The following is a 27,349-nucleotide window of genomic DNA, read 5'->3' as shown; positions in this document are numbered from 1 at the left end:
TGCAACAACAGCATGGCATCACTTGTAAACTTGATTCCTAGCCTACATGGTGGCTGCTTGACTGTCTTGAGGCCAACCTTAATTCTGTGATTATGTTATCATATTTTAAATATGAGGCTGCATTCATTTAAATGACTGGGGTTACATCACTCTTAACTCCCTTCTAAGGACATAGGTTAAAATCTTCAAAAGCACTGATGTCACTTAGGCTTAAAGTCTCATTTTCAAAAGTACTGTAACTTGGATACTTAGAAGTCTAAGTGCCCAAATCATTTCTGAAAATGGGACTTTAGGGTCCTAATTCACTAAGATACTTTGAAAATTTTATCCATAGGTATATTTGCCCAATTTCTAATGCGACTATTGATGACCCAGGTTTAGAAAAGTGATAGAGCTGTAATCAAAAGGCTTTTGGGCATAGTCATATGCCTATTCCATCTTTAGCTTTTTCATATTGTAGAAACTACAGTAAATCATATTTGTGATGATTTAGGGCCTTCTCAATTTGAAATTGTTGAGAAGTTTGAAATTGATGGGATTGTGCATTTGATTAATTGTTCTGATTCATGTGGACTTTGCCATAATAATACTTTTTTTATTCTTTATCTGCTATATTTGATATGTTCACTCAGTGGGTCATATTGTGATGGTTCGTGGCCTGATCCAAAACCCACTGCAATCAATAGGAAATCTCCCATTGACTTCAGTTGACTTAGGTTTTGTCTCTTAATTACAGAGTGAGGTTTCCATGAGCAGCTATTCTAGCTTTGATCTTATGTTGCAAAATCACATCCACAGCAAGTGCATGGTTGCACTTTTAAATCGGGGATCATTCAAATGAGCACTGGAATGTTCTCCAGAGCTGAGTCTCAGGTCTCTCCCATACCTCAATTTTTTATTTTTACCTTTCATAAAGAATAGTTGTTATGTGAATTAAATCCAGATTTACTTTATTTTTTCTTCAAATATTCAGGGTGAAGACTCTTTTGCTGTTTCAGTGGCTGACTGAAGTAAATAACTAAATGTGTAGTTTTGTATTTTATTTACAGAAGGATAGAGAATACACCTTCAGGAGAAGTGCAGAAGAAAATTTTCTAGAGAAGTATGTGACAAGTTAGTTCCATCACAAGCACTGACTGAGAAGAAAAAATTGGACAACATGCACATGGCATTTTTTTAGGTCTACTTATTACAGCAAAATCAACCATTGTGTACCCTGTTTTTTCTCCTGTGGAACAAACTATCCATAACTTGGCCCTGCGCTTACTTAGCTGTGCTACCAACCTATCAGGAAGTTGATCTCAGCCTTAACTCTGCTAACGTGCACAACCTTTATTGCCCACCAATCAGCTGCTTCCTCAGGCAGTTTCCTTCATGTTTTCTCCCTTGTGGTCCGTTGTGAATGGCAAAATCTCCCCCTAAAAATCCATAAGGCCATTTATGAAATCCTTGAAATCCTTTCTCAAGACTCACCTCTGTCATGCTGCCTATAATATCCTGACAACTGACCACACCTAGCCTCATTGTTAGCAATGATTGATGTTTACTGTACAATACTTGCTTGTGTCACTGTTATCTTGTCATCCTCTTCCTCCTCTTATTGGAATCAGGGCTGGATTTACACCTTATGCATCCCTAAGCACAGCATCTTCAGCACCCCACTCTGCCTACAGCTGACCTTCATTTTTTCTGTAAAAAACTGTTAACACACTTTTAACTTTTAGGAGCCCCTAGGCACATGCCTACTGTGCCTAATTGGAAATCTGGCCCTGCTTGGAATGCATTAGATACACATTTTTATTAGAGAGGTGGAGATGCTACTAGGAGAGAGACTGTTCAAGATTTTATCCTGACAAATAGGGAGGAACTGGTTGAGAATTTGAAGGTGGAAGGAAACTTGGGTGAAAATACTCATGAAATTATGGAGTTCATCATTTTAAGAAATGGTAGGAAGGAAAACAGCAGAATATAGAAAATGGACTATAAGAATGCAGACGTTAGCAAACTCAGAGAATTGGTAGGTAAGATCCTGTGGGAAGCAAGTCTAAGGGAAAACTATTTTCGGGAGAGTTGGCAGTTATTTTAGAGAGACATTATTAAAGGCACAAAAGCAAACTATCTCATGCATAGGAAAGATAAGAAGTCTGGTAGGAGACCACCCTGGCTTAACCAAGATATCTTCAACAATCTGGAACTCAAAAAGAGTCATACAGAAAGTGGAAACTAGGTCAAATTCCATCTGTACTAACAGCTTATTATTCATAGAGCCTCAGGCTATTTGAAATTGTTGGAATATTACAGTCTGCATGGAAAGTCAACTCAGCCTTAATTACAGGAGCACTACCTGCATTATTACAGTAACAATTTGCTCTGTTTCAGAGTAGCAGCCGTGTTAGTCTGTATCCGCAAAAATAACAGGAGTACTTGTGGCACCTTAGAGACTAACAAATTTATTAGAGCATAAGCTTTCGTGGGCTACAACCCACTTCTTCGGATGCATATAGAGTGAACCATATATTGAGGAGATATATATACACATACATAAAGAGAGCATGAACAGGTGGGAGTTGTCTTACCAACTCTGAGAGGCCAATTAAGTAAGAGGAAAAAAACTTTTGAAGTGATAATCAAGATGGCTCAGTACAGACAGTTTGATAAGAAGCAAGTGTGAAAATACTTACAAGGGGAGATAGATTCAATGTTTGTAATGGCTCAGCCATTCCCAATCCCTATTTAGCCCTGAGTTGATTGTGTCTAGTTTGCATATCAATTCCAGCTCAGCAGTCTCTCGTTGGAGTCTGTTTTTGAAGTTTTTCTGTTTTAAGATAGCCACCCGCAGGTCTGTCAAAGAATGGCCAGACAGGTTAAAGTGTTCTCCCACTGGTTTTTGAGTATTATGATTCCTGATGTCAGATTTGTGTCCATTAATTCTTTTGCGTAGAGACTGTCCGGTTTGGCCAATGTACATGGCAGAGGGGCATTGCTGGCACATGATGGCATATATCACATTGGTAGATGTGCAGGTGAACGAGCCACAGATGGTATGGCTGATGTGATTAGGCCCTATGATGGTGTCACTTGAATAGATATGTGGACAGAGTTGGCATCGGGCTTTGTTACAAGGATAGGTTCCTGGGTCAGTGTTTTTGTTCAGTGATGTGTGGTTGCTGGTGAGTATTTGCTTTAGGTTGGGGGGTTGTCTGTAAGCGAGGACAGGTCTGTCTCCCAAGAGCTGTGAGAGTAAAGGATCATCTTTCAGGATAGGTTGTAGATCTCTGATGATGCGCTGGAGAGGTTTTAGTTGGGGGCTGAAGGTGACAGCTAGTGGTGTTCTGTTATTTTCTTTGTTGGCCCTGTCTTGTAGGAGGTGACTTCTGGGTACTCGTCTGGCTCTGTCAATCTGTTTTTTCACTTCAGCAGGTGGGTATTGTAGTTTTAAGAATGCTTGATAGAGATCTTGTAGGTGCTTGTCTCTATCTGAGGGATTGGAGCAAATGCGGTTATATCTTAGAGCTTGGCTGTAGACAATGGATCGTGTGGTGTGTCCTGGATGGAAGCTGGAGGCATGTAGGTAAGTGTAGCGGTCAGTAGGTTTCCGGTACAGGGTGGTATTTATGTGACCATCGCTTATTAGCACAGTAGTGTCCAGGAAATGGACCGCTTGTGTGGATTGATCTAGGCTGAGGTTGATGGTGGGATGGAAATTATTGAAATCCAAAAGGACTAAAGGTAAAAAATCCATTACAATCTACATATCACACAGACTATGCTGAGAGACTGTGTCACACACTCTCAAAGAAACTGCGAAACCACCTGATCAGCATCCTATACAACAAACAGGGAAAGATTAAGAATGAGCTCTCAAAACTGGATACTCTCATAAGAAACCAACCTTCCACACAAACTTCCTCATGGATAGACTTTACAAAAACTAGACAAGCCATTTACAAGACAAACTTTGCCTCTCTACAAAGGAAAAAGGACACTAAACTATCTAAACTGCTACATGCCACAAGGAGCCACAACAGTAGTTCCCTTAACCCACCCAGCAATATTGTTAACCTTTCCAGCTATACTCTTAGCCCAGCAGAAGAGTCTGTCCTATCTCGGGGCCTCTCCTTTTGTCCCTCCAGACCCACGAACATGATACTTTCTTGTGTTTGTTTTAAACCTGCTACCTATTAATTTCATTTTGTGGGCCCTTGTTCTTGTATTATGAGAAGGAGTAAATAACACTTCCTTATTTACTTTCTCTATACCACTCATGATTTTATAGACCTCTATCATATCCCTCCTTATTCGCCTCTTTTCCAAGTAGAAAAGTCCCAGTCTTATTAATCTCTCCTCATACGGAAGCCGTTCTATACCCCTAATCATTTTTGTTGCCCTTTTCTGACCTTTTCCGATTCCAATATATCTTTTTTGAGATGGGATGACCACATCTACATGCAGTATTCAAGGTGTGGGCATACCATGGATTTATATAGAGGCAATATGATATTTTCTGTCTTCTTATCTATCCCTTTCTTGATGATTCCCAACATTCTGTTCGCTTTTTTAACTGCCGCTGCACATTGAGTGGATGATTTCAGAGAACTATCCAAAAATGACTCCAAGATCTCTTACTTGAGTGGTAACTGTATATGTATAGTTAGGATTATGTTTTCCATTGGGCATTACTTTGCATTTATCAACATTAAATGTCATCTGCCATTTTGTTGCCCAGTCACACAGTTTTGTGAGATCCTTGTGTAGCTCTTCACAGTCTGCCTGGGACTTAACTATCATGAGTAGTTTTGTATCATCTGCAAATTTTGCCACCTTACTGTTTACCCCTTTTTCCAGATCGTTTATGAATATGTTAAATAGGACTGGGCCCAGTACAGATCCCTGGGGGACATCACTATTCACCTCTCTCCATTCTGAAAACTGACCATTTATTCCTACCCTTTGTTTTCTATCTTTTAACCATTTACCAATCCATGAGAGAATCTTCCCTCTTATCCCATGACTGCTTATTTTGTTTAAGAGCCTTTGGTGAGGGACCTTGTCAAAGGCTTTCTGAAAATCTAAATACACTATATCCACTGGATCTCCTTTGTCTGCATGCTTGTTGACCCCCTCAAAGAATTCTAGTAGATTGGTGAGGCATGATTTCCCTTTACAAAAACCATGTTGACTATTTCCTAACAAATTATGTTCATCTATGTGTCTGACAATTTTGTTCTTTACGATAGTTTCAACCAATTTCCCTGGTACTGAAGTGAGGCTTACTGGCCTGTAATTGCCAGGGTCACCTCTGGAGCCCTTTTTAAAAATTGCGTCACATTAGCTATCCTCCAGTCATTTGGTACAGAAGCTGATTTAAATGATAGGTTACAGATGACAGTTAGTAGTCCTGCAATTTCACATTTGAGTGCCTTCAGAACTCTTGGGTGAATACTATCAGGTCCTGGAGACTTATTACTGTTTAGTTTATCAATTTGTTCCAAAACCTCCTCTAATGACACCTTAAGTTACTAACATGCTGAAGTCTGGACCAAGATAAAACCTATCTCCAACAATGAACAGGAGTTTTCTAACAGGACAATATTATGTAGAATGGACTCATAAAGCTTATGACTACAACTGAGAAAATCAAGTAACTGCCTGGTATTCAGACAAACTACTGTGAAACAGAGATCCCTTGGCAAAGGGTCCAGTTCTTCACAAAGAACTTTTACATCAGATCCAACAAACTCACTACACCAAACTCACTAAAAATAGAACATAGCCCTGGCAGCGCAGGCTAGCTGCCCTAAGCATCTGTACATCAGAGACTCTAGGTAAGTTCTTGGGGCAGCTAGCCACCCCTACCTTTTGTGCTGCCAGAGCTATGCTATTTTTAGCATGCTAGCTCAATCAGAGCCGCCACAGGTATGTCTCCTCAAGCTGGGAATCAAATCCCCAGCTCAAAGTGTAGACATATCAATGATACTTTGGTACTTAACTCTGAGGTGCCACTGACATTCTCAAAACCACCACTTGTCAGGAATCAGGGCCTGCAGCAAAGCTAGTCTCCAGGCAGCCTCATCGATACAAGTGGCCTGCAGCAGGCTGCCTTATTGGCCATCCCATCTGATTGGCTGGAGGAACCAGCAGGCTGGCTCTTAAGCCGGCTGCTTAATGCTGTGATTGTCCCTGTATTACCTTGTTCCTGCTGCTCCTGCTTGCATCCCTCCTTGCCTATTACCTGGTGTGTTCCAGTTCCTGACCTCTGGCTTGACCTATGGCTCTGTTATCTAGCTCCTGACCCCTGGCTTGGCCCTTGGTTCCAGCTTCTGACTAGTGACTCTGGCTCTGACCCTAGGCCTTGGCTCTGACTACTAGGTCTGGTGCCTGCTCTGCTCACTAGGCTAGACTGCCTGGTTGGCTGACACCACTCACATGGGTTCCAGTCCCTATTCCAAATCAGGCAGAGTAGGCATTTGAACCTGGGTCTACCATGCCCTAGGTAATTGCCCTAACCACTGGCCTATTGGTTATAATGGGGTAGGGTTCTCTTTCCCTTTTCTGTTTTTTCATGAAAAAAGGCTGACCTGACTTAGGTGCTTAATTCCAGGAAAGGAATTTCACAGTTTAGAATCTTGAGAGGAGATAGGCACCTGCCTCTCCCCTGTCAGTCAGATGCCTAAGGCCCAGATCAAGGGGAGTTTTCTTTGCATTTCACTCCTGCTTGGCTTAGATGGCTCTGTGCTCATCTTACTGGCGTCTGAGGATCACTTTCTCAGGTGCCTCATTCTCCCCATGCATTCTATGGGGAGCTGGGGCCCCTAACTTGCGGCTCAGGATTTCCCTAGGTGGCAGGGTGCCTAGGAGTTAGGTGGTGCAATGCTTAACTCCCTTTGTGGCTCTAACTCAAGAACACTAAACCTGAGCTGTGCAGCTGAAGCTAGCTATGGAGAGACTTCTATATCTCCATAACGTAAGTCAGGGGTAGTCAACAGGTGGACTGTGGGCCAAATCCAGACTGTCAGACACTTTTGAACAGACCTGAAATTTTTAGTTACTTATTATCATTTTATTTTATTATTGTTTTCTTTGGAATCTGGACCTTGACTATACCTTGACTAAGAAATTTGGACTTGACAAAAAATAATTGAGTACCCCTGAAGTAAGTTATTATGCATTAAGAGAAATATGGTGATAAAGTGTCATTTTTTGAGGGGATAATGCTCAGTGTTTTGTGTTGGTTGGCTAAAATGCTTTGCTTGTGTAATAAGATATGGCATATTATATTTACATTTCTCATTGTAAAGGAGATCCATTTAGTACAATATGAGCAATTATACCAATTCGCAGCCAAGATAGCTAAGAAAAATAAAATATATATTTATATAGTGATCCTTAATGAATATTGACTTTGGCAAATTAACATTTTAAACTAGTTTTGGTATTTAAAAAGTAAGTCGATCACCACATAACAATCATATGTCATAAAAGCTGACAAGTTCAATGTTTCAAAAACAGAAGCAGTGAAAGGTTAAGGAACTCCTGGGTGTCTTACAAACACAAAGCACATGGATAGATGTGCTGTCAAGCAAAAGGAGACTCAGAGTAAATCAAATAGCTGCTCACCATGTCCTATTTACCTGAAGATGTGAGTATATAAAATCAACATTTATTAATTTTCTTCTGATTTATATTAACCATAAAACTCCTTCTATACTTTCTGGGTGAACTTCTCTCCTGTACAAAGGGCCAGCACAAGGCCCATGCCCAGCTGCAGTCCTATTTAAGCCTTGTTAAGTGGTGCACTGGCCTTGGGTGGGCTCTGCCCCTTAACACACCTTCCCACAAACATCAGCCTACTAGTGTCCCCTTTTTTTCCATCAGCTCACATAAAGAACTAAGTCTTGGAGCATCCTCAATGTCAGCAAACTTCACTTGTTTCAGATTAAGAATGTGAGTAGACTCCAAAGATGAGGGCACCCATGGAGAACAGCCTGCTGATATCTTCTCTCTTTCATAGTTAGGGTAGAGCTGAGCGAATATGGATATGAAAAGTAAGAAAAGTAATAATATGAATATGAAAAGTAAGAAAAAAATTGTTTCAAGTCAAACCAAAACAGAAATTTTCCAAAAATTTTGGCAAATCAAGAAGTAAAAAATGTATTGACCCAAAATGAAACATCTTGTTTTGATTTTGACCATTTTTAACATTTAATTAAAAAAAGAAATTTAGAAATGAAAAGTCACTTTGAATCAAGAAAATAAAACATATAGTTTAAAAAATGTCAAAACATTTTGTTTACATTTTTTCAGAATTGTTTTTTAAGATTTTATCTTGACCCAAAAAAAAAAAAAAATTGGTGTCATACAAAAGTTAGCAAAGTGTTTCCATGTTGCTGAATCTGCAATTTTTGCTGAAAAAGTTTGTTGAAACACTTTGTCCAGTTCTAACTGAGGATGCTCCAGCTTGAGCACCAATGCTGATCATAACTCTGGCAGTATGGGAGAGGGATAACTGTAATAGGGAGGCTTTCAGGAGGGAGTATGGTAAGTCTTTTATGGTATAGCATCAAAGTCATATCACCAACCTGAATAAGGAAGGTGTAGTAGGGTATTAAAGCACAATATGCCTTAATAGTGTTTATCTGGAATAACTTCAGGGTTTGTGTTTTGGCTGGTGGTCCATATGTGATGGGCAGAATTTGATTTGTAGGATTATAGCAATAAATTTCAACCACCAAAGAAGTGCACCACTATTGCTGTTAGAGCAAAGAATTTTGTGGGGATGTTTAGAAAGTATCCTTCCAGTGGGAGAAGCAAAATGAAAAGGCAAAGATTTAAATACCTCTTCTCTACTATTGTTAATATATATATTGTTTGTTATTTTTAAACCCTTCCTCTCTTTGTTATGGTTCCTTGGACTGTTTGGACCCTCCTCTAAAGTTGTCCAAAGAAATCCCCTTTCAGCAGCTGTGTGTGGCCCAGCTGTCAATTTAAACACATTTTCTTTTATAAGCTAAATTGAGCAGTTCCTAGTTATTTTTTCCTTTCAATGCAGTGAGGTGTAAAGTGTTTGCAAGGGCTACAAACTGCTGCTGCAAGGGTTGCTTAGCACTTTGAGGGAGGGAGTTTAAACTGTCACTTTCCTGCTTCAGACCCTCACTTTCTCCTGAATCCTCAAGCCACCCTCAAGCCTGGCATGGTGCAGTATTATCTCTGTCCTCCCCTGTTGATTTTCAACATCTCCCTCCCCTACGGACATAAGAGTTTTGGGGTGTTGGATTCAGTGATGAGGTCCCAGCTGTGCATCGTTGGGAGCTGGTGCACAGCTGTGACATTAAAAAGTCCAACCTGGCAATCAGAATGTGGCTTTGCACAGTCAGTGTCTGCAGCCATATTCTAATTGTATTTACAGAGTGGCAGTTGAGGGTTTGTGGTCTGTACTGGAAATGTGATAGATGTATTGTGGTATGGCAGGATAGGGATGGTTATAGGTGAATACACACAACAGGGGTTCTCAGACTTTTGGAGCCTAAGACCCCTTACCATTTGTTTCTAAAATTCAAGACTGATCTAGCTAATACAATTATGAATATCATTAAAAGTGTGCACACACACACATGCACATTCAGCACACATGTATTCAATCTCATGATAGTTCAAACTGTTTTTTTTCCCAAGCTATGTTTTGCATCTGTAAAGTGGCCTAGGTGATATCTTTAAATCTGCCTGCAAGATACTGACTAATTTGCAGATGGGAGAATTAATCCATTGTAGAGGCATCTTGGAGCCTTTCTCTGAATATTATTTTTTAAAACCTGCTGTTCTGGGCAATTTTCAAAAAATAAGGAAAAAAGGTCTTTAGAAATATCTTCAAGAAATAGCAAATGTCAGCCTCAGCAGGGATAATTTAGAAGTATCTGGAGGAAGTGTTGGATTCCAGAAAATGAGGGATATTGCATGCAAACATACATTTAAACCTTGGGAGAACAAATTGGATGTCAGGAAGGCAGTGGGACCTCATGAATCATTTGACACCAGTTTGAGAGTCTGTGAGAGAGAAGATAGGTGCAGATGCATGCTCAAGATAAAGGCTGTTTATGGCACCTTTAACTATGACTTTCCAAACCTTCATATGTTTTCATTTTTAACTTCTGGCTCTCTACCTTTTTAATAACTGCAACATTCTAATAAGGCTTTTTCTTAATTAGTCAATGCATATTAATAACATTAGATGTATAAAAAACATTTTTTTTGTCTAGGAACTTCCTTAGTTTTGTGATTAAAGTTGTTAAGGAAAAGTACTGATACCTTTGCTAAGTGGAAATAAGACTATACCCTAGAAGAAAGGTGTGCTCATTAGTATATTTTAGCTTCCAACTTCCAAGAACTGCAAAGTTTTTTGAAGTTATGTTTGTGGTATTCTTAAATGCAATCAATCAGGCTGGTTTGGGGTCTGTTACTGCAGGCTTCTTGAATTACATCAGGTTGGCTTGTTCGTCTCCAAATTTTAAGAAGTCAATAAACTACTAGTCCTTCGAGCTGAGTGTTGCAGTTCACAGACTTCTGAGAAGTTCAAAGATCTGTAGAGAATAACTCAAACATTAACCATATAAGCTACCCACAAGGAACTAGTTCTCCTGCAGCACGTATAAATAAAATAAAATTAACGTTAATAAATGGAGATGAGATTCCTACATAAGTCAGGTTTATTCAAAAGTGAAAGATCTCATTTTTAAGCGCTACCATCTCTCAAATGCCTTGGTCAATTAATTTGAAACTTTCTTTAAAAAAATTCTTTAGCAACACAACACTTATGGGGAATTTTAGGCAGAACAGATTGTTTTCTTTGTAGGAATTAGAGAAGGAGGTCAAAAGTGGGTTTATAAGCTAGTTATAAGCTTCACTACAGAGTATGTACCATGATTCCATAATACTTCTGAGCTAGATCTTGGTAGGTGCAGCAGAAAGGATGGTATGCAGCTGCAGCACTGCAGGGGAAATGCCTCCCTGAACTCTGAAACACTCTGAGAGAGTGTACCCTGTGCAGAGAGCCAGCACAAAGCCTCAAACAGGAGTTAAAATAGCTCTTGTGTGATACATAGTACTTGTGCTAGCCCTCTGCACTGCAGTACATTTTACTCAAGGAGCATGCCCATTACAGCAGCTCTTTATGTGGTGCATTCTGCTCCTGTGTGGGTGCTGGCTCTGCTCTGTGGGCCATGGCCCTATCATCCCCCCTGTCTCCTGTAGCATACTGTATGTCCTCATGGGAATACATATCGAGCAGTCCCTGTGCTCTAGTACTGTTCTGCTTGATATAGGCCAAAAAGTGCGCTACACAAATTTGGGGAAGGGGAAAAATTCTGTACTTTTCCCTCAACTGTGTACCCACATAAGATTCAAGTAGAATCTGGCCCTTTGAATAAATATCTAATTAAATAAGAATAAATATTAATATTGAATTTTCAAACCAGATTTTAGTCCTGATTTATGTTTGTACAGTTTGTTTGTACAGTTACCCAGTTACCCAACAGGAAGTCAATCCCATCTGACCATTTAAACTAGAATTCCAATCTCACTTACACCGGTGTAGATCAGTAATTGTACAGAAACCAGTAGATTTACGCCACTGTAAAACTGTTGTAAGTGAAGGACAATCAGGTTCAGGAAATGTATCTACCATTTGAATTAATGTCTAGGCAAAGTTTCAAAGATGTTATAAGGTAGATTCAAACTTCTGATAAATTAACCAAATTAACTTAAAATTTATAATAACTTTGAAAGATTCCGCATTTGTCATGCATTTCAATGGAAGTAGCATTCCTTAAGTCCTACTCTACATCATTAGACTGTCAAAATGGCAGTTTCCTATTTGACTGTTATTCTTTTTTGGGGAATACTGAAGACACTTTACATTTGTTTATGTAATTTACTCTTTTTATTTAGATGTAGTGGTTATAATGCAGTTTTGTTTACAACTCAACATTTATATTGAGTGAGAGAAGCTCATAAAATGACAACCTGCTTTTGATAGTAACAGCCGTTTAGTTAATTCCTGTGCCATCAAAAGGCCAATAAGTCTTCTTTGTTCAGAAATCACACTGTAAAAAAAGGCAATATGCATATAAATAGTATTCCATAGTTACTGAAAAACTTGTAAAAATGCTTACAAGATAAACCTTTATTGTAATTCTCCCAGCAAAAACAGCTTACTATTAGAAATACAGAAATTAAAAAAAAAAACCTTGCAGGTTTGTATAGATAAGTATTTGCTTATGAATTACTCGTTTTTCTGTATTGAGAACCGTTTCATAAATGTTTGACAGTCTGTCTGACAAAGAGCTGAGACCCTGGAAGTCCTGGGAATGCTGGCTTCCAAGTTCCAAGGTTCCTGTCTCAGCCAGTGCTTCTAGGGCTTCCAGGCTCTTGGCTCCAGGCAGAGTTTCATGTAGAACAGGAGTTCTGAAACTTCATTGCACTGCGACCCCCTGAGTGGTGGGGCTCGGGCTTCAGCCCCAGGCCACAGCAAGTCTAATGCCAGCCCTGGTGACCCCTTTAAAACAGGTTCACAATCCACTTTGGGGTCCCGACAGTTTGAGAACTGCTGGTTTAGAAACTTTTTTTTTTAAACAAAAGTTTCCTATTGTGTTCAGAGAATTTTGAAGTTTTTGATTTTTGTTCCAAATCAGAATGAAATCAAATTTCAAAATTTGAAAATCCTCTATCAAACGGAACTACGGCTCTCTGAACAGCTCTACTAAAAACCCACCCTGTAGGGTCTTATTATTCTAATAAGGCCAGCACTTCAAATTAATTCTTTAAATAATTTTAAACATAATTTACCTTTGTTTTTGGACATATAGAAAAGTTCATAGTTGAATGGGGGTGGGAAGTAGGGAAAAAAGGCATTATGCTTTCCCTACCAGTTATGCATTTACTTTTTTTTTCACCTCATCAATGTTCATCAACAATTTATGCCTCCATATTTTTCAAAGTATGATGCTATTCCTTACAAAAAAAAACTAGACTGAATGAACAGAAAGGCTGTGAAGTGAAGTACTCAAAGGCCCCATCCACTCGGGCAAGTTTCTGCACAGTAAAGCGGCTTTCTGCACTGTAACTCCCGAGGTGTACACACTGCCAAGCCACTTAGTGCGCAGAAAATGTGCAGTTGTAGCACTCTAAAAAAACCACCCCGACGAGAGGCATACAGCTTTCTGCGCCGGGGCTACTGTGCTGCGGTGTCAGTGTGGACACCGTGGTGATTACAGCGCTGCAATTGGCCTCTGGGAGGAGTCTCCCAATGCCTGTTCTCACTTCTCTGGTCATCGGTTTGAACTCTACTGCCCTACCCTCAGGTGACCAACCATCATGCCCCCCCGTACATTCCTTTGCAAATTTCCATTCCTGTTTGCTCGGTGATGCGTGCAGTGGTCTCAGCGCATCTTTCCAGATGGCCATACCTGCTCCATGCACCAGGCGATACCCCGCTTGGAGCAATGCCGAGCTGCTGGACCTCATCGGCATTTGGGAGAGGAAGCTGTGCAGTCCCAGCTACGCTCCAGCCATAGGAATTATGATACCTACGGACAGATTTCACAATGCATGATAGAAAGGGGCCATAACTGAAATACATTGCAGTGTAGGGTAAAAGTGAAGGGGCTGTGGCGCGGGAGGCAAACCGCCGCTCCGGTGCTGCACCCACAAGCTGCTTGTTCTACAAAGAGCTGGACGCGACACTCAGTGGTGACCCCACCTCCACTGCGAAGGCCCTCGTGGATATTTCGTTGGCTCACGTGCCAGTCGTGAGTGGACCAAGCCAGGAGGAGGGGGATGAAGAGGGGGAGGGGGACCCAGAGGCAGAGGATGGCTTGGAGGCCAGAGATGCATGCAGTTAGGAGCTCTTTTCTACCCCAGAGGAGCCTAGCCAGTCATAGCAGTCAGATCTTGGCGAAGCACAAACAGGAGAGGAGGCCCCTGGTAAGTGGATCTGATTTTGGGAATTTCTGAAGTGAGTTGTTGGGGGCAGGAGGATTGCAGGAAGACCTAGTCTGAGCAGCTGAACAGGCTGTTGATAGACTCCCTCACTTCACGGGAATCTCCCTCAGAGATCTCCAGGAAACTCTCGTGGAGATACTGGGCAATCCGCTGCTGCAGGTTCCTCGGCAGAGCTGCTTTGTTTCTTGCCCCATTAATGGTAACTTTCCCACGCTACTGTGCTGTCACGTGGGGGGAGAGGACCATTGCTCCAACGGTTGACTTTCCCACCGATCGGTAGTAGTCTGGAGTAGCCAGCTTCCACAGTGCAATCGCTACGCGCTTCTCCAATGACAGGGCAGTTCTCATTCTCATTCTCATGTCCTTGCACCGCAGGACTGGGGCGAGCTTATCACACAATCCCATGAATGTGGCTTTCCTCATGCGAAAGTTCTGCAGCCACTGCTCGTGATCCCAGACATGCATCACGATGTGATCCCACCACTCATTGCTTGTTTCCGAGCCCAAAGGCGGCGTTCCACTGTGGTCAGCACCTCCATGAATGCCACAAGCAATCTTGTGTCATAGCTACTACGCGTGGCGAGATCAACGTTGCACTCTTCTTGACTTTGTAATTTAAGGAATAACTCCACTGCCACTTGTGACATGTTGGTCAGAACGAGCAGCATACTGGTCAGCCATTTGGGATCCATTCCTGCAGCCTGAAAGAGGCAGGGCGCGCAGTACACAAACTGTTGAAAGATGGCGTCAAATGTGGACGGAAGCACAGGGATTGCTGGGATGTGAAGCAATGCATCAAGAGGTATTGGGACTGGACTCAGGATGCCCTGCGACCCCCTCTGCCTTTTCACAAGTCTTAGTGGCAAAAGAGAGGTGCTCTATGGGATAGCTGCCCAGAGTGCACCTCTCCAAGTGCAGCTGTCAGTGTGAACACACAACAGCGGTTTTCCTTCTGCGCTCTCTGAGCGGCGCTGTAACTGCCGGCACTGTAACTTTGCCAGTGTAGATGTGCCCAAAATCAGGAAATGATAAAATTAAGATGGCCTTCACAACCTTAACTTTGCCAGACTGTGTGCACAGTCGTCTATGACACGATCTTGCTATAGTTTCACAGGACCTCTGCCTCATTCAACAGAAGATTTGCAGCTTTCAATTAACAAGGCAGTTCAATATTTCATTTTATCCTCATCATTCATTACATGGCCCTATGCATCATTTAAGGCCCCATCCAATGCCCACTGTAGTCAATGGGATTTGTTCTATTAACATCAATGAGTACTGGATTGAAACCAACAGGCTGTGAAATAGAGAGCACTCTGGCCTGGATCCAACAAAACACTTAAAGTGCTTAACTTTAGGCAACCTTGCACTGTTACTGTGCACCAGCCAACTGACTTTATTTATTGGCTATTCATCATTATGACCCTGATTCAGGGAAGCATCCATATTCAGGACTTCAATGAAACATAAGCACATTCGTTTCAATGCTTAATGTTAAGCACCTGCTTAAGTGCTTTCCTGAATAGTGACAGACTGAACTACATCCTTAACTAAATCAGGGCCTATAAACAGCTTAATATCTCACAAATTTTGATTTTTTCCTTATAACATCCTGATGAGGTAGGGAGTATCATTATCCCCATTTCAAAGATGCAGATAGATTAAATGACTTGGGAAGTCTGTGTCAAAGACAGGAATAGAACTCAAAGCCCTAGGGAGTCCTAGTCCAGTTCCTTAATCAGATGGCCACTCTTCCTTTTCTGGGGTATGCTGCTTAATTCACTGCATACATTCCCAACTACAGTGAATGAGTGAATTTCTGTGAAAAATCTCCCACCACTGCACTGCCAGTGGTGTAGCTCCACCAATATTAGCAATGATTGGATGGCAAGTGTAAACAGGGTTCAGCCATTTTTACTACCATGGCATCTAGATGTCTGAGCAGGGTTAGATGACAGTGGCTAAAACTGGTGGTTGGTCTACATTGTAATATAGCTCAGGGGTTCTCACAACAACTCGTGTGACAATTTTTCCTAAAATACTTAATTAACTTTAGGAAAAACAAATAAATATACACATATAAACGTCCAAATCATTGTAATTTGTTTATGTAGGGTTATTTTTTGCAGACAAGAATAGAAGCACAAATAAGGAGCTTTGATGTTCTTGTCTTTTTCTGTTTCTTTTGCTTGTTTTGGTTGCTTGTTTTGACTTGCTAGATAGTAAATCTGCTTCTGTGAAAAGTGATATTTGTTAATATCACTTTTCACAGCAGCAGACTTGTTAGCCAGCTGGGAGGCAGTGAAAAGTAATATTAACAAACAAACATAGAAATACCACTTTTCACAGCAGACTTACTCAGCCCTGGCAAGCTGGGGGACAAATTAAGCCCTGGATGGGGAGGTAGTAGAGAGGCAGCAGGGGCAGAGGGCTGGGGGAGCTGGTGGGGCTCCAAAGCCCTGGAGCCGGGGACCAGAGCTGGAGGACACAGTGGGGACCAGGAGCAATGGGGGGGGGGGGGGGCTAGCACAGGTCAGAGCCTGAAGCTCTGCAGATGGGCAATGGAGCCCAACACACAGCTGGAGCCTGCAGGTCGCCACCCAGGGCTGAAGCTGGAAGCTCGCACCCTGCCGCTCCTGGGAAGGTGGGAACTTACCCGGCTGCCTGGTCCTCTGGCATTTGTGGCTCCAGAGGGGGGCAGGGACAAACTGCTTCTTCCCTGCACTCCCCCTCCCCCCCATCACCACCCAGGAGGCTGTGGCCGCAAGAAAATCTCCTGGTGGCCATGGTGGCTGCATATGAGAAACACTGGTATAGCTGAATTAAAGGTAGCGATGGTGGGACGTTTTAGTCAAAAAGGCTAGTGTAGATGCACTTAATATGTCTACTTTGGACCCATGATCAAGTTGGTTTTTGAGTAACAATGCCTAAAATTAAGCACAAATCCACTGAAGCAACAAGTGAAATGTGTGGGAGAGATACTAAAAGTGAGATACAGATACAACGAGGAATATAAATGCCAAGAGTTAAGAACCTAATAGCTATCTTCATCCATCAGCTCATCAGGCCAGTGGGTAAACTGGCAGGAAACCTGGCAGGCAGACTGAAATGTGCTTAGCAGGCAGATTGTCAGAGCCCTGCCTGGGTTGTGTAAGATCTTTGTTGAAATCAAACAGTTTCCACGAAACTTTTCAATTTTGACAAATCTGCATTCTCTGACAGAAAACTGTCCTGTCAGAATTTCTGACCATTTCTAGTTTTTTTGATTTTGTCACATGCACTTGGTTAATTGAAAGAGGGAGGCATTAATGCTGTCACAGACATCTCTCTTGAGCGTTGCTTTGACCTATCACACACACACACAACATTTGAGTCACTTTACTAGCTCCTTTTTGCTTTGTGCATTAAACTCAAACTTGCTTTCAAGGTTTTACATCACACAGCAACTGTCTCCAACTTTGATCTGGTCTGCTGTTGCATTTCTACTCCTTTCCCTCCCCCATTGGTCTATTTGGCCTTGCTGTAGAATCACCAACAGAATATGAATGTTTTGCGCTTTAAAAAACAAAACAAGCAGATTCATGGACTACACTGACATATATATATATATATATATATATATATATATATATATATATATATATATATATATATGCTTAAAGAGTCAGAGCCCAACTAATTTTAAAGACTTATGTACACTTGCTTAACTTTGCACGGTATGACTAATCCCATTGAGAATAGGATTAGTTACAATGTGTAAAATTAAATATGTGCATAAATGGTTGCCTAAATTTGTAATCATAGACCTATAATCTGTTTCTGTCCTTCCCTCTCCTCTTCCTGTAAATACAATGTCCTTCCTAGCCTGTTAAATCCATCATTTAGACTATAATTCTTTAGAGCAGGGAGCCTATCTTTTATTTGTTTTCTGTGGATGCTATACATTTATTAATATGGAAGTCAAATGCTTAGCGCAATCAGAACTTATATACTTGATGCAGAAACTAGTGGCTGAAATTTGATGGGCTGTGTTATACAGGAAGTCAGACAGATGATCATAATGATCCCTTTAGCTTAAAAAAAAATAATCTATGAATCTGAGGCATGCCAACAAAACAAGCCTTCTCTTACCTTAATGCTGCCTGAGGAAAGGTTCTGTCGAGAGCTGACTAGAGGATGACAATTCTGTTTTGTGGCAACTTTCAAGGTTTCAAACTTAGTTTTTGTTCCCCACTGGAATGAAAACAAAACCTTTTGAACATTTTTGTAAAAACAGAAATGTGTTGAAGTGTCCTTTTTCAGTTCAAAACCTGAGCTATTCAGGAAGTGCATGTATGTGAGTTTTTCCATTTGAATCAGGCAGAGTAGGGACTTAAAGCTGGCCAGGACCCCTAACCACCAGGCTATAGAGTGTGAGAGAATCTCTCCTTCTCTCCCATCCCCGCCTGATGAAGATTTTGTGGAAATGAGTACCTCTCTGTGAAACATTATGACTTTGATGAAACAGCATATTAAAGTGAAATTTCATTTAGTCAGAAATGTTTCAATCAGCTCAAGTTCTGTCCCTTGCTCTGTCATGTACCTGTGTGATATTGGACAAGGTGGGTGAGGTAATATCTTGTATTGGACTGACTTCTGTTGGTGAAAGGCAAGCTTTCGAGCTTACACAGAGCTCTCCTTCAGGTTTGGGAAACTAACTCAGGGCAGCTGTACGCTTTAAACGCTTCATCAGACCAGCTGCACCAATGCAGTTCTAATGAAGATGCTCTAAGATGACGAGAGAGAGCTTCTCCCGTTTGCATAGTTAATCCACCTCCACCCACATAGTTGCAGAAATTTAGTGCACTGGATGAGGTATACCGCATATTGTGATAGGCATGTATAGGACTGTAGCAGGGTGGCTACCCCACTCCTAAAATAGAAGGGGTTAAAAGCAGCCCTGGAGAGGGCTGTGGCTGGGGACGGCTGATCGGGGAAGCAGACGCAGCTGGGCCACGCCCCAATCAGACCCCAGCTGGCCTGTATAAAAAGGCTGTGAGCCAGAGACCCAAGAGAGTCTCTCTCCAGGCTGGGAGAGAGTAGCGCCTGGCTGCCTGCAGAAAGGGTACTGGCAGTGAAGCGGGGCTGGGGAGCTCCAGGCTGGCAACTCCCCAGGCGGCAGGGCCTTGTCCAAGGCTCCATAGAGGTAATGGGTTGCAGAGAAAGGCAGCAGGTACAAAACCCCCTTGCCTGTGATGAGTGGCTTATACTGCAGTCTGCCCCAGGGAGTGGGGGCTAGTTGGTGACTGGCAGTAGCCTATGACTGAGGCGAGGTGGGGATAGGGGGTGGGGGTTCCCTGGGAAGGGGAGACCCTGAGACTGAGGGGGTGTACTGCCAGGGGGCAGCATCCCAGATAACAGGGCACCGGAGTCCTGGGAGGGACACGGGGCCAAGCGGCAGCGGGACACCAGCCTGCAGAGGGTGCTCCGGAGGCTGGAAATGCTAATTCCCTGAGATGACCAGCAGGAGGTGCCGCAGGGGTGAGTCCCGCACCGCTAGAAGGACCCATGAAATGTGTGTTGTGGGCAGTGTTGATCATTGTAGAAGTAGAGATTGGTTTGCAGGTTTTGCATCTGTTGTTCTGGCAGGGTCTGGTGCTGCTTTGTGTTGGTGTGTCCTTGTCTGTGGGTAACTTGATTCTGGTGAAGAGGTTGGGGGATTGTTTGAAGGCCAAAAGAGAGGGTTCTGGAAATATTTATTTCAGGTTGAGTCCTCATTGAGTATGGGTTATAGTTGTCTGATACACCCATGTGGGTTCCAGTGCAAGATGGTAGGTGACAACTAGGGGTGTGCAGGGAGAGGGGGTTTTATTTCTGTATTGAAGCAGGTTCTTTCAGGTTATTAGGATGGCCTGTTCCATGATGAGATCTATTTTTCTGGTAGAGTGTCCTTGTTTGGTGAAGGCAGTTTTGAGTGTGTTAAGGTATATATCATGGACTTGTTGGAGCATATTCTGTAGATTTCTTGGTGTGTTTTGGGTGGTTACTTGATCTATGTAGGTAGATGTGGTGATCCATGGGTTTCTCGTATATGGCTGTCTGTAGGGTTCCATTGTTGAAACTGATTGTGGTGTCCAGGAAGCTGATGCTGGTGTGGAGGGTGTTCCAGAGAGAATTTAATGGATGGGTGGTGGTGACTGAAGTTGGGTGGAAATCTGTGAAGAAGTTTAATTGGTCTGTCAGAGGATGAAAAAATCATTGATGTATCTCAGGTGTATCATTGGTTTCATAGTGCCTTTGAAGAAGAATTTCTGGACAAGGAGTCCCATGAAGAGGTTGGGGTACTGAGGAAGTATTCTAGTACCTAGGGCTGTTCCCATGTGTAGTGAGGTGGAGTGGCCTCCTTCCAAGCAGGAGAGAGAGGGACCACTACACTCCCCCTGGTGGGCAGAGCTAAATCCGCCTCGCTCCCCTACTGGAAGTCCCAAGGTGGGACAGGAAGTATAAAAGGATTGCTGTGGCACTCAGTTGGGGCTGGGGCACCGGAGGGAGCAGATGGCTCTTACAGGGAGCTGGGATCTCAACAGGATCCTGACCTAGTCCCCAAATGGAGCTGCGCTCTGCAGCCAGAGGAGACAGACGAGTGTCCTGAGGAGCTGCCAGGACCGCTGTCAGACGAATTCCCTGAAAAGCTGTGGGGACTGTCAGCGGCTGAGTAGCCTGAGGAGACCGAGGACTTTTGGACTACAGAGCCCTACACCCAGACTGTGGTAGGAAGTAGCCCAGGGGAACCAGACTCAGCTCTGATTCTGCTACTGGAGTGAGAGTCAGTGTGTTGCAGTGGGATTCCCCACTGACCCAGTAGCAGAACATTCAGCCAACCATTAAGGTGCAGGGCTGGGATGCATTGGAGTTGGCTGGGTCTGTGTCTCCCTACCCCCTGCCACCTCACCCCTGGGGTGGCAGCAACCCCACCTGAGGTCCAAGAGGCCTGTGTTTTTCAGCCATCCGCTAGAGTAAGGGCACCTGACTGTTTGATGCCCCACCCTGCCTGAAGGTGCTGGGCTATAGACTGTGCTCTGCCCCATCCAGGGAGCCAGAGCTCCCTTATAGACTGTTAAGTACTGTTGGCCCCAGCCAGAAGGTGCTGGGATATAGACTTTTTGGCTCTGCCCCACCCAAGGCCAGTGCACCACTTAACAGGGCTTAAATAGGACTGCAGCTGGGCATGGGCCTTGTGCTGGCCCTTTGTACGGGAGAGAAGTTCACCCAGAAAGTATAGAAGGAGTTTTATGGTTAATATAAATCAGAAGAAAATTAATAAATGTTGATTTTATATACTCACATCTTCAGGTAAATAGGACATGGTCTTGCATCTGATGAAGTGGGCATTCACCCACGAAAGCTTATGCTCCAATACTTCTGTTAGTCTTAAAGGTGCCACAGGACCCTCTGTTGCTTTTTACAGATTCAGACTAACATGGCTACCCCTCTGATACTTAGCAAATTATGAATTTCTTGGCATTTGGAGTGGTTACTGGATCTATTAAGTTAAGTGTAGTGATAAATAAATAAATGGAGATATACCTATCTCCTAGAACTGGAAGGGACCTTGAAAGGTCATTGAGTTCAGCCCCCTGCTTTCACTAGCAGGACCAAGTACTGATTTTGCTGCAGATCCCTAAGTGGCCCCCTCAAGGATTGAACTCACAACCCTGGGTTTAGCAAGCCAGTGCTCAAACCACTGAGCTATCCTTCCCCCCCTGATCATGAGACAAGTCATTTAGGGCCAAATGCTGATCTCACAGTAAATTTTAAATAGTCCCATTGACTTAAAAGAGAGCAGGATTTGACCCTTCCAGTGGGCCTGATCCTAAACACAGTGAAGTCAATGGGAGTTTTCAGTTGATTTCAGTGAGCTTTGGCCAGGGTGTGTGTGTCATTTTCCTCATCTGCAAATCAGGGATAACAATATTTATCTCCCACAGAGTATTGTGCAGTAAACTCATTAACATATGTAAAGTTTTGAAGTCTTCAGGGAAAATATGCTGTTAATATGCAAGGGATTGTGCTTTTCATTGTTTATTAGAGAGTGCTGCTGAAATAACTCCCCTAGTTTTTGTACTTGCTAAAATAATCAAAAGAGAAAGTGAATATGTGAAGAGAGAAGGAAAGCAGACACTTGTAAAAGACATTTTTGTAATATAGTCATAAACTAAAGTAAACTATTCAAAATTTTTAATTTATATTACAGTAATTGCAACTGTACAAGAAATAACCCTTATTTTAATGAAATATTAATTCCACTGTCAGAGAAAGCAATAATCATTACAGATGTTACATCTCCAATTCTAAAATTAATACTGAGAAAATAAACTACATTCATTGTAGAAACAATGATTGTATCACTGAACATTTCAGTTGAGTAATAATGGCTAGAATAAGCCTTCTAAATTGTATTTATTGATTATTGTAGTTAGAATAGTTATACATATGCAGCATTGGTTCAGGAATGCAATCAGAGGTCATTTGTCTATACAAATGATGGGATCATTTAAGCCTCCTAGAGCCAGAGCTATGTTAGAACGAAGTAAGTTGCCTGAATGGCAGTGACTGGAAACATTACCCTTGGATGGTGAGGGAGTAAGCATAGCACCTAGAGGAGTGCCAAGGCAATGTGCTAACTAGTGGCCCACACTATCCCTTTAGAAAAGATGCATCTTGTGCATCTCTAGTGCTGACTCCCACTGCTTGCTTTTGCATAGAGACAGCGTGTGTGTCTGAGAGAGCGAGCATTAAAATAGGTACCAGCCGTGTTAGTGCTTCCCTCTTGCACTCAGGGAGCATTAGCTGCAGCTTTATTGCTGCCTCCTATGCAGCAGTGCTGGCAAACAAGTATAACAATAGTCAGTGTAGTAAAAGTAGATATTAACCCATTATGTCATTTCTTTTGTAATGCTGACCCATGCCATTTGCCAACCCCAAAATGTTCAGCAGCCATGATGGATGCCCGAAGAATCATAAGATTGGCTTAAAAATCATTATTCTAAAAATACATTTAGGGTGTTTTATTTAACTGCTGGCTTTTGCAACTTGAGTTCACAATTGCAAGCTTTTCTCCAACCACCATGAGGGCTAGAAACATTTTTTGTTTAAAAAACAAACAAACAAACAAAAAACAACCAACCCCAAAACCCTGAGATTCTGAGGTCTTCACATGAGTCCAGGGCTTTAAGAAAAAACACCAAATATTACAACTCATGATCAAATCATGAGAGTTGACTGTGACTATGAAAATAAAGTCACCCTTATCAGGATTTGTCTCATCCTTATTACATCTTCTAAGAAGACTTTGTCAATAATTAAGCAAATGAAGCTACCTGAATCCCTCAGTTTCCTGAAAAAAAAGTGGGATTGCACAGAAAGTGCAGAGGATGAAATCATCCATACTGTTGTTATATATACAAAACCTCACTAAGCTAGGAACCATCTGTCAGGTGAGACCATTGAGTTACAGGATTGTATAATAATGAAGTTATGAGAATTTGAACAGATAATAGATGGACTAATGAGACCAAATGATTTGTGGCATTACTGATAACCAGGTCAAAGCAAGTTTATTGGAAGAAATGGACATGAATTTGCAAAGAATAGTAGTTATTTGCAGAGCTAGTGAAAATTATGCATCCCAAACAGTGTGAGCAAGCCAAAAGAGAACAAAAGTGCACCTAATTAAAAATGCACACCAAAGCATAAAAACAGAATACAAGGATAAATAAATAGTAGAGATGTGTTTTTAATAAACATGGCGTTAAACACAATTTAACAATAAGGTGTCAAACTAAAGGAATGATGTGTGATAAAAGCAATAAATTAACCATTTTGGAGAACTAGCAGCACAAATTGCAAAGAAATACAAAAGCAAAATTGTGAATATAGCAGGAAGACAAAGCTCTTATGATTATGCAAAAACAGAGTTCTTGGTTGAGGCTCTTAAATGTACAAAGGAAGGCTTCTATAAGTCAATAGTTTTCCTGTCCTCTGAAAATTTGATATATCAAAAAAATAAAAAAATTAAAATTCCCACTTGAAACTGAGACAAAAAATAATAATCTGAAATTGTGATACAAAATCTGAAAAAAATAAAATTGACTCAGAGCAATCAAAGGTTTGTTTTGATTTCAACCATTTTTTAAAAATATAATTAGCTTAAATGTCTAAAGTCATTTTGAACAGAGACATTTTCATTTAAAAAATGTCAGGTATATTTTGAGAAGTGATAATTTTTTGTAGATACTTTCAAGTCAAAATTTCTTGCAAAAAAGTTTGGTTGAAGAATTCCCAACCAGTCCTCTTTCAGGATACTGTCACAAATCTGTCCTTGGGAGAGCACCCCCATCAGGAGCTACAGGCAAACACAAGTGTGCAGGTCTCATTGCCACTGCCCCACAGGCACTGCAGGGTGTGTCAGTCTAGAGGAGCAGGCACTCAGCCCTCCAGCCAAAGCCTCCTGGATGTTTCTTCCCTTCTCGGGGTCCCAGGTGAAACAAACAGTCCACAGTCAGCAAACAAGGTTAAATAAAAGCATCAGGGAAAGAAAGAAAGAACCTGTAGGTAGCTTCTGTCAGGATAGTGGGCTTCTTACTTCAGCAGGCCTTGGAAGTATCATAGTTCACATCAGAGTCCCCTGGCTCTCTAGTAGAAATTGTAATGTCTTTCCCCTTCTTAGGCCAGAGGATCCGTGTTTTCCTTTCTACAAGGGCAGAGGCCCTATTGGCTGTTGGACTGCTTTCCCCTCCCAGCTTGCCCCCAGCTGAGTGGAGTTTTCTCCTTTGAACTCCTACTCTAGTCCTAGCATGATTTTCAAGTGCGGAGGGGTAGGCCCATGTGACCCAGTGGTGCCTGGGGCAGCACTCACTGGAAATGTCAAGGTCCGGGCAGGCTGAAAAAGGGAGAGCAGATTACTCCCAAGACTGGCAGGTAACACTGAAGTTAAACTCCTCAACCAGTCACCAACTGTGCTTCTGATCCCCCTCCTCTCCACCCCCCCCCCCAGTTATCAAGAAGCAAAAAAGAAATCACACAGCCCTCTTTATTGCATTCCTGTTCTCTGGCTCCCATTCAGCACATAGGTCCAGTATAGTGAGAAGTTATTTAAACAACTATGCTCACATATACAAAATGTTCTTCTGACCCCAAAGGATCAGCCACATTACCAGGTCAGTATAGGTTTGGATCTTACCCAAAATACCATGCTGCCAGCCAATTCTTTAGTGTCTAAAACTAAAGGTTTATTATAAAGAAAAAAGAGAACACGAAGAGAGGTGTTAAATGGTAAAATAGTCACATACATACAAAGACTTCAAAGTCCATATATCAGGTTCCTAGCAGTATTGGTGAGTTTGCTGGCATGAAAGTCCCTCTGGAATACATCCACAGCTTGGATGGGTCATTCAGTCCTTTGTTCAGAGCTTCATTTGTAGAAAGGTTACTCCAGAGGTAAGAAGCAGGAATGAAGACAAAATGGAGAAGATGCTGCTGCCTTTTATAGTCTTTTGCCATACAGCTTGTGCTTCTTTTGTTTCAAACACAAGCTTCCCAGCACATGGCTTGGAAGCCTTAGAGTTCTTTTTGTAGGCATGCCTCTGCATGCCTGGCTGAGTCATAAGGTGTATCCCTTGCCTTTTCTCAATGGGTCAGTTGTATAGCTGATGGTCCTTAATGGGCCACCAAGCAGGCTAGGCAGTACTGATGCCAAACTGTCTGGGGGTGTCACCCAGAAGCATAGCACAAGTTTTGAAATACCGACATACATGCATATCTTAACTCATAATACAAAGGTGATACAAACATATAAACAAGATTGTCATATTTAGCAAATTATAATATTTCTGCAGATACCTTACACGGCACATCTGGCATAACTCATTGCAATTTTACAATATTGGTGTTCATAATATCCTAAAGTGTCCCCCAGATTCCATACAGCATCACAGAACCCCTAGCCCAAAGCAGCCCCTTCCATGCTAGTATAGGGTTTGTATATCTTGTCACAGAAACTATACAAGTACCACATAACTTCCCAGTAGCACTGAGAAATAAAACAAAAGCTGAACTTGACCAGATGGTAAAATTATTAAACAAATACAGCCCTCCCGATAAAAGCAAAGAAGTTAATGAATTATATAGATCAAAAAGATTTGAAAAAGACCACCAAACATGAATGCTATCCCATGAAAGCAGTTGAGGGGTCATGTATAGATTTCAAAATGCAAAAATATTTTCACCTCTGGATGCAAGCTAATGATTTTGGGAGGATCAACTTGATAAAAAAAAGTGCAAAATTATTCTGCACTCTCAACTCCCCTGAGTGTATGTTTAAATGCATTTCCTTTAGGATTGCCTTGGCATTAAAAGATCATGACCTGAATCTTTTAGAATGAAAATAAGTGCCAGGTTGCTAATCCCAAATCAACAATGAGAGACTGTGTAACGTCCTGCAAAGTATGAAAGAAAAGAAGCGTAAATTGAAAAGGTACAAATGCAAGATAGGACTGAACCAGTTTAGTTGTGTGGGACACATACTCAGTAACACAGAAACTTAAGAAAGGTGGAGGCAATTGTACAACTGGAAAGACCCAAAAAGAAGGAAGCCCTCCAGAGCTTCATAGGACATATTAATACATCTCAGCAAATTCATCCATAATTTGCTACAATAGAGTGCTCCACTCAGAATACTGTATGTCAGTACAAACTGATGCTAGGGTGACAAAAGAGACAAGCAAGGTGAGGTAATTTTTTTTTATTTATTTTTTTTGGACCAACTTCTGTTGGTGCTTTTGAGCTACACTAGCTCAGGTGCGGAGGTGAAAGGTCTGAGAAAGATACTGGAGTGACGATTGAGAGAAAACCCTTGGGAAATTTAAAAAAATCATTACAGTAGCACCTATTTGGAAATGAACAAAGATACTAAAATCTCAATGCAAGCTCACAGGGGATGGAAGAAGTCCTGCAAAATGATCTCTCACTGGTATATGTTTGTAAAGTACTGAGTAAAATAAAACAGAATCATGCTCAGATTAAAAAAAAAAAATTCTGGCAATTGTTTTGGTTGCAAGTGGCTTCATTGACCTGTGGCCATTGGAAGGCCCATTACAGAAACCACTGTGTAAAACAACACCTATAGTTTAGAAAATGATGATGAAATTGCAAAAGTACTTGTTAAATGTGAAATATAGGCACAGTAAGAGACTTCTATTACCAGACATGCTTTCAAATTTAATACCATTAATTTGGGCTTGAATAGGGACTGAGAGTGGCCGGCTCCCTACAAAAGCAATTTTCCCTCTCTTGGTATTGACACCTCCTCATCAATTAT

The sequence above is a fragment of the Emys orbicularis genome, chromosome 6 (assembly GCF_028017835.1).
Source record: "Emys orbicularis isolate rEmyOrb1 chromosome 6, rEmyOrb1.hap1, whole genome shotgun sequence".
Taxonomy (NCBI): domain Eukaryota; kingdom Metazoa; phylum Chordata; order Testudines; family Emydidae; genus Emys; species Emys orbicularis.
Note: the sequence above shows the minus strand (reverse complement) of the source record.